The sequence below is a fragment of the Myxocyprinus asiaticus genome, chromosome 5 (genome assembly GCF_019703515.2).
Source record: "Myxocyprinus asiaticus isolate MX2 ecotype Aquarium Trade chromosome 5, UBuf_Myxa_2, whole genome shotgun sequence".
NCBI lineage: Eukaryota > Metazoa > Chordata > Actinopteri > Cypriniformes > Catostomidae > Myxocyprinus > Myxocyprinus asiaticus.
Genome location: NC_059348.1, coordinates 26,532,400 through 26,546,120, shown reverse-complemented (window position 1 = coordinate 26,546,120; position 13,721 = coordinate 26,532,400). Strand labels below are relative to the sequence as shown.

Below are 13,721 nucleotides of genomic sequence, written 5' to 3'. Positions count from 1 at the left end.
ATTATTGGCATCGGCTAATAAATTTTCACAAAAAAAGGTAAATATCAATAAAACTTCTATTATATACCAACACCGTCTGCAAATATATAGATATCTCGTTTAAACAGATGTAATTCACAAACCTCACGAAAATACAGTGTTTTCTTCCCATCGAGCGCTCATCTAATATCTTCCCCTGAAGTGCGCATTCTATCAGCCAGAATCAAAACTTCAGGATCAGGATCAAAAGTTCCTTTCATTCACAAATCATGACGGTCCATATGTAACAATCCAAGCAGGCGATCCAGGCCGTTTAAACTGTCAGAAGACTGCTGCTGCTCACGCTGGATCTGCACGAGCGAATGATTGCAACTTCAAGGCTGTGTCTGAAAACTGCAAAATGCTGCCTTCAGAAGCTGTATATTGGAGATAGGATGAAAATAAGGTGCTTATCAAACTGTTCGGAGACCAGATTCCATAAGAGTTCCATTCATTCAAAACAGCTGTTAGTTAAGCCTTTAACTAACGCGGCGAGGTAGCAAGTCAGCTGCCTATGTTTTCGGATGCAACCCAAGTTAAAAGTGCTTCACGTGTGCTATAAGTAAATGTCTTATTCACTATGCACTGTATGTACAATTGGTTTGATTGGGTATTTGAGTAAATGCGATTGCTAATGTGGACATGCCATCCATGGTTGCTGGACTACAGTGTGTACTGTTATTTCCATCTTATATATTAATTTCTTCATGTGCAAATAAATTACTAAAATTTGATGACTAAACAGAAATCTTAAGAAACTGCTATCTACCATTTAAAACAATATTTTTTTTTTATAGCAATTATGTTTATTTACTATATTAAATTGTGATATATTGGCATTGGATCGGTCTATCGGGCACCCTGCTCTCTGTATATCGGCATCTGCCATTAAAAAAATCCATATCTTTTTTTTTGTGCTTTTAAATTAATTTTTTAAAAGAAAAGGTATGGGCGGATGGTAGCACTTTCAATGTGGGAAAAAAAATCCTTAAAAATATGGCAACTTAAAAAGTGGTTTCATACATTTTAGAGGTACTACATATACACTACCGGTCAAAAGTTTTGCAACACTTGCCTGAAATGTTTCTCATGATCTTAATCTTTTGATCTGAAGGCGTATGCTTAAATGTTTGAAATTAGTTTTGTAGACAAAAATATAATTGTGCCACCATATTAATTTATTTCATTATAATACTAAAATTTAATTAAAAAAAAAATAAAGTTTTTGAAATTGATGACTTGGACCAAATAATAAAGAAAAGCAGCCAGTAAGTGCCCAACATAGATGGGAACTCCTTCAATACTGTTTAAAAAGCATCCCAGGGTGATACCTCAAGAAGTTGGTTGAGAAAATGTCAACAGTACATGTCTGCAAATTCTAGGCAAAATGTGGCCACTTTGAAGATGCTAAAATATAACACAGTTTTGATTTATTTTGGATTTTGTTTAGTCACAACTTAATTCCCATAGTTCCATTTATGTTATTCCATAGTTTTAATGACTTTACTATTATTCTAAAATGTGAAGAAAAAAAATATATATATAATAAAGAATGAGTAAGTGTTTCAAAACTTTGACCGGTAGTGTACATTCTACTTTTAAAAACTTTTAATATATTATTTTTAAAAATACAGAAGGGCAGAATAAATAGGCGTCAAGTCATTGACCTGTGTATTGAGCTCAGAGCCGCTCCGAGACCACCGAAACACTTTTCTGGCATATTTTTATATATGTTAAAGCAAAAGCAGCAATTTCCAAACTTGGTGCCATGCTCGTGGTGGTTTTCTCTGCTTCTTCAGAACGCTATGACTGATGCAAAATACATACAAATATTTGTTTACATTTGCATTGCATCGAATTGCTAAGTTTAAGGTAAATATTTACTAGCGCCCGACTGATATTATCGGCCGATATTAGCCTTTCACTGATATATCGGTATTTGCGTATATTTTACCGATATGAAAACTTTTTTTCAGAACATATAATGCAGAAAACAATGCTTTAGAATTGGTGTCATAGTGTAGTTTGTCCAGCAGAGCATGCTCCGACTCCATTGTTTACAGAGCTGACTCTGAACTGACGGTGGCTCTGCAGACAGGGCGGAGTTGAGCGGTGTCTCGGTAAGTTAACTAGTTTGTGAAATACATACTGGAAACTTAAACAATGACCACATCATTTTCCCTTTTCAATATAACTAATATAACATTAACCTTGTCCCTGACAACCATGTCACTCATGTCTGTTTGCTGTAGTTTGTCAGTGCAGTCAGTAAAGTAGCAGATTGAAAGGTAAACATCAGAGCATCTTTTTGCAGCTCAGCAGACAATGGTGCGGTGGTGGATTGTGTCTAATGAGTGTTGAATTCATGCTATGTTGTTACATAGTTGGTGAGACACAATGCTGGAAAGTAAAATAAACAACATCCGTCTTTTACTCTCCGTGACAACGAGCTTATAGCTAACTTGCTAATCACGTAGCTACTTTCAGTAACTATGTTTCCATCCAAGGATTTTTTGCGGAAAAAATTTTAGCGCATCAAAATAAAGCTGATGGAAACGCAAATTAATCGCTAAAATTTCACAAGCATCAACATAATATTTTTCTGTTTAACTCTAGCGCATAAACTAGGTCGATACATCAAATGTCGCGAAAAACTGGTTTGGAAGCAATGCCAATTTTCTCGATAAAAATTAACACAAAAATGTAGTGTCACATGACAGAATTTAACTCAATCGTTAGCCTGTATTAATCATGACGACAAGGTATACATCCATAAAAGCCAATTTATTGTACGTGATTATGGATTGATCTGAACGGCATAAAAATCCAATCACTGCAAACATCCAGGAGTGCCAACACAAATATCTCGTATCAAGACATGCACATTGACAAGTGCACGGAGAACAAATGAATGGCCACTCTTTGCGACTAATTTAATCACGGTAGACACTTTTATTTATTAAAGTTGCTTTTACACACCATTCAAAATAATAGACAGCAGTCACGGAATTAGCCCACAACACAAAAAAAACATAATTTCTGTGCACTAAGATGATTTAAATTAAAAATACACAATACTAGAAGAAAAGCATCAGTGTGCTTTTTTGAAACACTAGCATAACCTATAAAACCTATAAATAATAATTCTATAAAATTAGTTGTTTACTTTTGAAAAAATGCTGGCAAAATTCCCTGTATTAAATTAAATTACCACACAAAAAACGCATTAAATAAAAATAAATTACCAAAACGAAAACATAATTATATTTTAGACCTATATATGCCTTTTCTTTACACAAACCTAAATTAGCTTTACCCTGTTCTGTAGATGAATAAAGTCGGCTGAATGACATTTTCTACACTTCAAGACTATAAACTATCAGAACTATTTGTCCAATGAGTTTACTTTCAGAAAACTAGCTTTTGAAAATTTTAAATATTTTATATCTAACCCTCTTTACCTCTGATCACATTTGCTGAGCTTCTTCAGATAATATAAATTGCATTATGATGCTAAAATTAATTTTCAAATTTGTTCAAAATAGCCTACTGAATATCAGGAATGTATCATATGTAAACCCTGATATTACACTGCATCAGTTTTTCTTTAATAGCTGTGCACACAGCATACACATGGATGGATGGTCCTTATACTAAGACTGAAAGTTTCCCCCACTACTTTGTGCAGGTTGCCAGCTTGAACAGGGCCATGACGATTCGCTTTCAGGTCGGCACCGGTGGCAACCTGCGATATGCGCAACATCAGGACCAATATTACAGTCCTATCAGAAGGGCAACTGCTCCCTTTTGATTGCAATTCCTCATCTTCTGATTACATTTATTTGTGAAATTAAAATTACTGTTAGCTGGTTAATTTCAATGAATTGTCTCAATACTCTTCCCAGTTTACCAAAACTTTACAAAAAATTAGGGACATCTAGGAAGTGAATTAGCGATAAACACACATTTCTGTATGGAAATGGCTAAAGGGCAGATTTCTTTTAGTGTGTTTTAAAGTGTTTTTTTAGGCATGACGTCATCACACACACCATTTTTATTGTGATAAACGGCCATTTGAATGGAAACAGGCAGAAGACGGCAAATTTCGTAAAAAAAATGTACGCATTTTCACTTTGTCGATAACAAAATAGCGCGAAAAGTGGATGGAAACTAGGCTATTGTTGTCAGCTGAGTGGAAGCTAATGAGTAAACATGTATTCACCAAACTGTTTTGTTCAGGATTCACAGTTTGGTACCCCCTCCAACCGAACAATTCCAGTCGTTGCATTTATAAAATGTAATATTTAAAAGCCGTTGAAAGTTTCCCCTGAACTTGTATAGCAGAATACAGTGTAACACCGCTGCTTATCTGTTTATCTTGACTCGGCGGTATTAATATAATCAGCATTTGACTGATACTAAACAGTACTGATGTTTATTTAGCTATTTATTGTCTTTTTATTTATTCTTTATTTTCTTAGTGTTCATTTCTAGAATTTGTTGATAATGTATAATAATAATAATAAGTCAAATATTCTTTGATAAAAAATATTTAAGAAATCAGCCTTCTGAGAACCTTTGCATAGTCATATCGGTGAACAATCCACATAGAAAAGATCCATTTTCATTCCAGCTCAAAAATTATATATATCGGCCACCATATCGGTAACCAGTGAATTTTCCCCCTCTAAAATCGGTATCGGTCGGGCTCTAATATACACTGCGTGCACAATTATTAGGCAAAACTGTATTCCTCAGGATTCATTTTATTGTTGAACAAACACAATGCTCTCAGTCAATCCAAAATGTTACCTGAATGTTTAACAAAGGAAAAGTGAAATTTGTTTTTCTCAGGGGAATAAGTGTGCACAATTATTAGGCAACTAAATTATAAAAATAATTTCTCCCAACTCAATTGTTTATTCTCAATTTTTAGAATAAGTGCAACAAATAACACAAGATTACAATTAAATAAAATTTTTGGCCTTTCAAAAATATTCAGTGACCAATATAGCCACTTTTCAATAACTGCCATGAGCCTTCCATCCATGGAGTCTGTCAGTTTCTTTATCTGTTCATGATCAACTTTCGCTGAAGCAGCAACCACGGCCTCCTAAATGCTGTTCTAAGAGGTGTATTGTCTTCCCTGTAAATCTCACATTTGAGAAGGGCCCACAAGTTCTCAATAGGATTTAAGTCAGGTGAGGAAGGGGGCCAAGTCATTATTTGGGCATCTTTGAGGCCCTTGCTGGCTAGCCAAGCAGAGGAGTACTTGGATGCATGTGATGGAGCATTGTCCTGCATAAAGATCATGGTCTTCTTGAATGCGGAGGACTTCCTGTACCACTGCTTGAAGAAAGTACTTTCCAGAAACTGGCAGTAGGTTTGGGATTTGAGTTTGTCCATCTTCAACTCGAAAAGGTCCAATTACCTCATCCTTAATGATAGTAGCCCATACCAGTACCCCTCCTCCACCTTGCTGGCACCTGATTAGAAGTGGTGCCCTGTGTCCATTAGTGATCCAGCCACAGGCCCATCCATCTGGTTCATCAAGAGTCACTCTCATTTCATCGGTCCATAAAACCTTTGAAAAATCTGTCTTCAGGTATTTCTTTGCCCAATCTTGATGCTTCAACTTGTGAACCTTATTCAGTGGTGGTCGTGTTTCAGCCTTCTTGACCATGGCCATGTCTCTGAGCACTTGACACCTTGTACTTCTGGACAATCCAGGTAGGTTGCAGTTCTTGAATATGGTGGCACTGGAGGATAATGGGTTCCTGGTAGCTTCACATTTAATTCTTCTCAAGTCTTTTGCTGTTACTTTGTGCCTTTTCTTCTCCATGTGTTTTTTGCACCCCAGCTGACTATTCGCAACAAAACGTTTGGTTGTCCGGTGGTCATGCCTCAATAGTTCAGCTATTCCAAGAGCATTCAAGTTGCATCCGTCTGAAAGGCATTTTACAATTTTTGACTTTTCAGTGTCAGTTAAATCTCTTTTTTGGCCAATTTTACCTGAGGAAATGAAGCTGCCTAATAATTATGCACACCTTGATTTAAGGTGTTAGTCACTTTCGCCACACCCTCCCTCAATACAAAAATACATATCCTCACTGAGAAAAAAAAAAAAAAACATTCTCTGCAAGATGTGGACAGATACTACACTTAACGTGCATTGTAGAGGGTTGCAGATAGAATAAGAGCGATCTGTGAATTTTAAGAATCAGCGTTGGGATTGTTAAAGTGAAGATCGCAATTAAGCGGAAAATCAATATTTTTGCCACTGTGCCAAACGCTTGAGAGGCCCAGTGTGTCTGCGAGATAAAAAAGCTCAAGTTGCTCAAGTCTCAGAAGCATCTCTCCGAATGCACTGAGGAATGCAGCCTTCAGAGTTCACACTTATTAGATGACCTGCTTCTATATTGAAATGCTGGACATGATATTAAAGCACAAATAGTAGAATACACTACAAATAATATATGGATCAAAAGTATTAATACAATATCATGAGAAAAAGTATAGCGATAACAATATTTCATTGTTTTGACACAGCCCTAATAAATTTACATTGACAAAGAAATATAATTCAGACGTGCTCATCTGCTGTCAGCCTGGTGTGAACGGAAGGGACAGTCGCAACATTCCTGCAACTCAATGTCTTCTTCAAAATCAGTTTCATAACAGTTAAATTACATAACGTAAAAGAAAAAAAGCCAATCAATTGAAATTCTAACCGATTATGTGCTGTCACTTCATTTGAATAATTCGACACTGAGGTTGTACCTGATCCTTACACAGAAAATAGAGGTGCATGTGCACACATGTGGTATTCATGGGATAAACAAAAAAGCCATTTATGTTTGATAATGTCTTATACATATAAATACATAAATATTTGATAAACATTACATGTCACACAGACATCATTTACATCTTGTGAGAATATCACATCGAACATCATTGGAGTCTTAATATGCAATCTTAACTTAATGGAAATGTGCTTAACCGAAATTAAGACATTTTTTTCAGTTTGAGCTCCCAATCTATAAAGGTGACCAAGTTGATTTCATCATTCGAGCAGTCATCTTTTCTCAAACAATAAACAAAAGCAGACAGAGCCGGTTTTCAGCCATCTGTGTCAGAGGACCAACCCGCATTTTTTTCTCCTGAAACCAAACCAACCAACCAACGTGGCCTTGCCAAAAGAGCAATGTGCGGTGACAGTAGAAAAAAAGAGAGAGGAAAAAGGAAAAAGTGGGGGAGGACAGGCCCACCAAGAGCGTGTGATTGCAGTCATTAACACCGACAGTCTCTTTAATGCACTCTACAAGCAAGTCACTGATTAACCAATCCTACCTCCCCAATTTTCCCATTTCACAGGCAGCTTTAAAACCCTGTAACAAGAGGGCAGGCCTATTGCCACCTGTGGTTTGTCTCTTAGGTTTCAGCTTAACATACAGAGGTGGGCATCATGGCAAAAAGCAGGAACACCACTCAAAACAAGCTCTGTGAACAAATGCTCACCAGCAGCATTCCTTTTTATTTCATTCCCCTCTTCAACAACCCCCAATAGAAGCTCTGACTGCAGCTGGGCATGATTTACATCAGTGCTCCTCAGTGAGTGAGCACACATTATATTCATGGACGGGGGTTTGGAGGGGGTGTATCTGTGGCGAGTAACTCGGAGCACAAAGACAGTGTGAGGGTGACACAGGATGCGAGGGGTGGGTAGTTGGAGAGAGCGGGGGTTAGGGCTGTAGAGCTGCTCCATTTATTCAAACTGGTTCTTTTAAAGAATGCTGCTGTAATTAAATGGATGAGACACTTGTCTTCTCATTTTATCATGTAAGCTTGCCTATATGGGACAGAGTTCTGTTGCTTGAGTTGTGAGCTCTTAATGTGTAATCTGAAGAAATTCAACACAGATTCCACTCCAAATATAGTGGTTCCACCATGCCCATTTCTATTATCACACATAGAAGGGTAGCATTTCAGTCACACGGATGAAAACATGAGGTTGCGTGTTAGAAAATATAGACAGCGGGAGAGGGCAGATATGAAAAAAAAAGGCCACTTTGACCTTCACTTCCAGACCTGCTGTCACACTGTCTGCCTCTGGCACTGTTTCTGCTTACCAGCTGAGGGCCTGCAGCAGGGTCAACTGGGACAAGAAGCCATGAAGCAGCCTCTAGCAGTTCAAGGCTTTAAAGCACAACCATAACAGGCCAAGGGGGCATGACACTGGCAAACTATGGAGGAAGTTTTACCAGATCCATTTCCTTGTAGCAATATCTGACCGAGGATCAGGGGAGATGTATTGAAAAGGGAGGTGGCTGACATTTTGAGACACACATATACTGAAATATACTAATGTTGTATTGGGGATTGTTGACCATTTGTATACAGGAACTTTTAAGTACCACATCAGATTAATGTTGCTCTCCATGGGCTCTTTTACACAGCTACTAACCAGAATCAAACATGACCAATACCATAGGATCCTTCTTTGCCTTCCAGCTATTTCATCATAAAAAAAAAAAGTCTTGAACACATCAAAATTATTCAATGTGTAAAGTGAAAGTGCGTAACCACTGATTTTGACCCCCTCCTGAGGGTCTGATGACTTTCTGTAGCCACCTGGGACAGAGAATCAAGTCCTATACAAAAAAGCCTAGAGTTTAGAGTTTTAAAGAATATTCCAAAACCTAAATTCACCCAAAATTGAAAATTCAGTCATTTCAAACCTGTATGACTTTTACTTATACAGATCACAAAAGAAGAGATGTTTTAATGAATATCACGGTCTGTCATTTCAAAACATTGGCAGTGAATGGTACCTCACTACAAATCTTGAAAAACCACCAAACGCACTCCATGTGATTCGTTTGTCATATTACAAGTCTTCTGAGGCTAGATGGGATGTGGTGAGAAAGCTAAAATTTAAGCCAATTTTTTGTGAAATTCCTGACGTGTGTTTCACATGCAAGAGAGAAGCTGGTTTACAGTAACATGCATGGTCACAAATCATCTTTTGTATAACGCATAAAACATAGTAGTATATGGTTTTGGAACTACATGAGTAAATTATAACAATTTTCATTTTGGGTGAACTACTCCATTGAGGATCCAGAGCAATTGTAACTTTATGACAAAAATATGCAGCAAGTTGCTATGTGAGTGGAATGCCTAATCTGTTTAACAAAATGGGGAAATGGCACATGACAACAAAGAATGAACCACAAGAACGGCAAACAGCGGATATGGATATGATTATGCAAGCTAAAGGTTTGATATAGACCAGGGGTCAGCAACCTATGGCACACGTGCCAGCATTGGCGAGAGTATTAGATTTTATTTATATAAATTCCGCCCCTGCATGCCAATCTACATCTTGATGAAATCCTTCCACATGATCACGCAGCGTGGTTTCATGAGCTTTATGGGAGGTTAAACAAAGTTAAGTGACGAGACTGCAGTATACCCAACAGAATTGTGCAGCGTGTACAAGCCATTTGCGCATCATGAGCCAGCAGCGCTTCACGATCTGTTAATCACGCAAGTAAACGCGCCCGCTTTGCTTTGGTCACACTGCACGGATGACGGCCTAAATACCATGTTTCATTTGTTTCTTTTTGCTTTCAGAACATGTGATGTAATAAGGAAAACACCACTATTAATCCTTGAGAATTCCAACCCAGCATACAGGTACGCCATCCTTAAACCATGGTCACACTCAAAATTACATTAAACGATTAAAAGAGAAAACAAACCCACACTGTGGGGTTCAAAAATCTATTCAAGTCTATTCAAAATATAAATTAAACCTGGCAATTAATTTTGAAAGTGCGATTCACCGAAAAGGGCTAAATAGTTGATCGGCTTGTGATGCGTGAATGGCTTGCACGTGCAGCGCGAGTCTCGTCAAACTTTAGTGTTAAGTCTCCCATTCACCTAATGAAAACATGCTGCATGATCATGAGGATTACATCAAGATGTAGATTGGATTGCAGGTGCGAAAAACTTCATATAAATAAAATAGCCTGATCCTCTCTCGCTGTTGCTTGCGTGCTAGTGATTACAAGATTATAATGACATAATATAAAAAATATTTAAGATTCCACACAATTTCGTGATCCGTAATCAAATAAGCGACTAACTGTGTTAACTCATTTTGTACATAATGACAGGTTTTTTTTCATTAAAGCACTATCATAATCTATATCATTAAAACACTACAGATTATATCATAATCATCAGGTTTTGCACAAATTTCAGCACAGCCATTGACCAGGAAAATAAAAAAATGGCACTCTGTGTCAAAAAGTTTGCCGACCCCGATATAGACTAATACACACACAGAACTACAAGACATCTTCAAGAGAAAATAGGACTGTACTCAGTATAGCCTAATTAATGTCTATTCATAAAAAATACATAGGTTAAGGATACTGTAGTGAAACAAATGCCACTGCTTAGATTTAGATCCATATTTTGACTGCATTGCTTGCAGTGATTTTATAGAAACTTTATGAAAATGCAAAGTCCTTACAGAAAAGCAGTAAGAGGAAATTCACCTGAGAATTTTCCCCCCAAGTTTTCCAAACTTAAACCTTGAAAACTGACTGAAAGACAGCTCCAGCTATTAAAGGCCAGCAGTTCTCATTTGAATACTAGATTCATCCATTCTGAGCTACTCATCTGAAACTGTTCCTCCATCTTCTATGTGGCAGAAAAGAGGGGGATGGTCAGCAAGAGGGGGAAAAAACCTGCTTGTTTTGCAGCACAACAGGCCACTGCAGCCCTCCTGCTAACCCACGGATAAAGTGGAGGGGTTGGAGGGAAAGGACCTGCACACAGCGCTGTTCCTGGCATAGATTGAAAGCATGTTGTCAGATAACTGCTTTGAAATTACCATCCAACACCAGTGTTTGTGTGCACCTCATATGAGTGTGTGGGGGAGATTGCCCCACATCCACTGCAGTCCTCCAGATTCATCACCACCAGTTCCTGGCTAATTAATTACAGGATCTTTTGTATGCAATGAACATAAAAAAAAAATAAAGTCTGACATATAAATTCAGAAATTGAAGGGAACATAACACTATTTTTAGGGGCTGCAGTGGATATATAACAACTCACCGTAATAGATATGTGCACGATAAGTGCACACTATTTTTACTGATGTATTTGTGTATTTATATAGTGTACAACATTTCAATAACAAAGCATGTCGTCTAAATAAGCACAAACTCTAGTCGGATTCGTGACAGACTGAAACTGAACCTGTATGATTCACTCTTCTCTTGCGGACAAGCTGGGTCTCTCTCACACATATGGCACAGTTTCAATCGCAATATTATGATACTGTGACGTGAAGCGATATATTGTAATGTGACATATGTATAGCAATAAATATCATATCGTGAGGTGGTTGGCGATACCCAGACCAACTTTCTAGAAGACACATATTGCAGTTTTAATAAGGAACATACTAAAGATATGGACTCAGACATTTCAAAAGGCTTAAAACTGTAGCATGTGGGTGTGTGAAGGCCAAGGTAAAGCATTACAAAAGTTTACAAATACTGATTACTCCACGTTGGTGAACACAGCTGACAAGATATTATATTTATTGTATGTAATGTATGTAAATGCTTTTAATCTAACATCATTTAGCACATTTAACAAAGGATGCATCAAAGACACCATTCGTTGTTATGCTTAACTTTAAAGTTTGCACGCCAAGCCAAAATGGCTGACAAATGAACTACACGAACCATTCTCAAGAGTCCTTTAATCTCAAACTGTCTGGAAATTAGTCGGGTTATTTATATCTCTGTAAATTAAGCATACCAACTAATCAGAACGAGTAAAGTTTTGAAATGAGACTTCCGCAAACAAGATGCAAGTGCCCACTTGTCGTTCGTTAAAAAAGCAAAATTCTTTTGGCTACCGAAGATTTAATAAACTGTTGAGGGAACTTGAGAAATTAAGAGAACGTTCCGAATATGAACCTCAACTCTGAAGCTTATGTATATAAAAAAAAAAACCACACAATTCTTGTTTTCTTTGCACCCAAACCACTACAACGTCACCTTCAGCTTGCTCACTGGGGTTCTAAATACAATTATTTATTTTTATACACAATTTACAATCATATTTAATCAAACTATACAATGATGACTAAGACTTTATAGATATTACAGTTTCATTTTCTGTTAATGCATGATTTTCTGTAAAGCTGCTTTGAAACTGTGTGTTGTGAAAAGCGCTACACAAATAAAAATGACTTGACAACGTTTTGATAAGTGCAAAGTTTAATATCTCAATGTATTTCACTGAAGAGCAACGACAGCACAAAATACTGAGGTGTACTGGAACAACAGTAAGTCGCATTTAAACTTTGCTCTGAGGAGAAAAGAGGAACAAGCACTTGACTTTTCGATTTGATGCAACTAGTGAACAAGCCAAGGCAACCACAAGAAAGGGCAAGTTGAAAAGCCTAAAGCGACTACAAAGCAGTCTCACATCTATTCCGCCATCCCGGCTTCATATCTACTCATTGAGTGGACCGACACACATTAAAAGCTGCCATCTTAGGTTAAAGGCTTGAGAAGCAGCGAGTGGCACGGACAACGACGATACATCGTTTTGTTAGATTTAACATTTATATATATATATATATATATATATATATATATATATATTATAAAACGACAAAATGAAGGCAACGTGTTAATAAGGTATCAACGTAATACAAGACCAATTATAAATGTGAGGTTTTTTTTTTACTATTCGTTCCTCTTAACACCCTGTAAAGAAGCAGGTGTTTATCAAGTTCCCTCTATGGATATAACATGGAGTTTGGATAATAAAAGCTCTCCCGCTTCATATTTATAGTACGCGATAATCAACCAAAAACTTTCCAAAAGGCGGAAACTCGTCCAATAAGAGCCAGGTACATATTTCGCAGTTCCCCGCAATAAAGTGCCATAGGATCCCAACCCCCGCCCCCCTTTAAAACCGGTCTACCTGTTGAGGAGTAAAAGGAACAAAAGAAATGTGAGTTGAGTTGTGTCCAGCTAGCTAGTTAGCTTATGAGACAATGAAGTCGACCCTGTCCGTCTAGATTGGCCACTTCCAACCAGCTAATTACCTAAGCGCACGCCAGCCTCTTCAACGCACTTCTCTCAGTCGAGCACACGATGCAATTGTAACATTTTCCAAACCCAGAACACACAAAAGAGTCGTGTTAAATAAGTCAAGATTTTAACTTTTAGAAACAAATAAATAAGAAAATAGCTACTGACCATCTGGCCTCAAGCAAGCAACCTTCCCCGGTATCTATATTGTACTTCGGACGCGCACACTTTCCGACTCGTTTTACGGTTTCCACTTAGTTTTTCGATCCTCCTCGTATTTTATAAACGCAAAGCACAAATAAAAAATACATTTTACTCAAAATATCTTCCATGAAGTTGTGGTGTGCGTGGAAACTATTTTTGTGTAATTGTTTATACGAGGGGTCGGGGATCTCCCTCATTCAGCTCGGCCAATGACTCACCTCTACGCTCACACCACCTCGTGTCTCAACACACAATTAGCTTGCTACCGAATGCTTACTTTTTAAGGGTTTGAAAACAAAGTTTACATGCTCGCGAAAAATACTGGATGTGCTGGCTTTAAGTGTTGTCGTTGGTACGCCG

At 37.6% G+C, this 13,721-nt stretch overlaps 1 protein-coding gene across 2 annotated transcripts in view; it reads right to left on the bottom strand.

Moving 5' to 3' along the window:
- The window catches only part of LOC127440667 (chromodomain-helicase-DNA-binding protein 7-like), a 74,965-nt gene that overhangs the window by 60,571 nt on the left and 673 nt on the right, over nt 1–13,721 (bottom strand). The gene's annotated exons all lie outside the window — the stretch shown is intronic.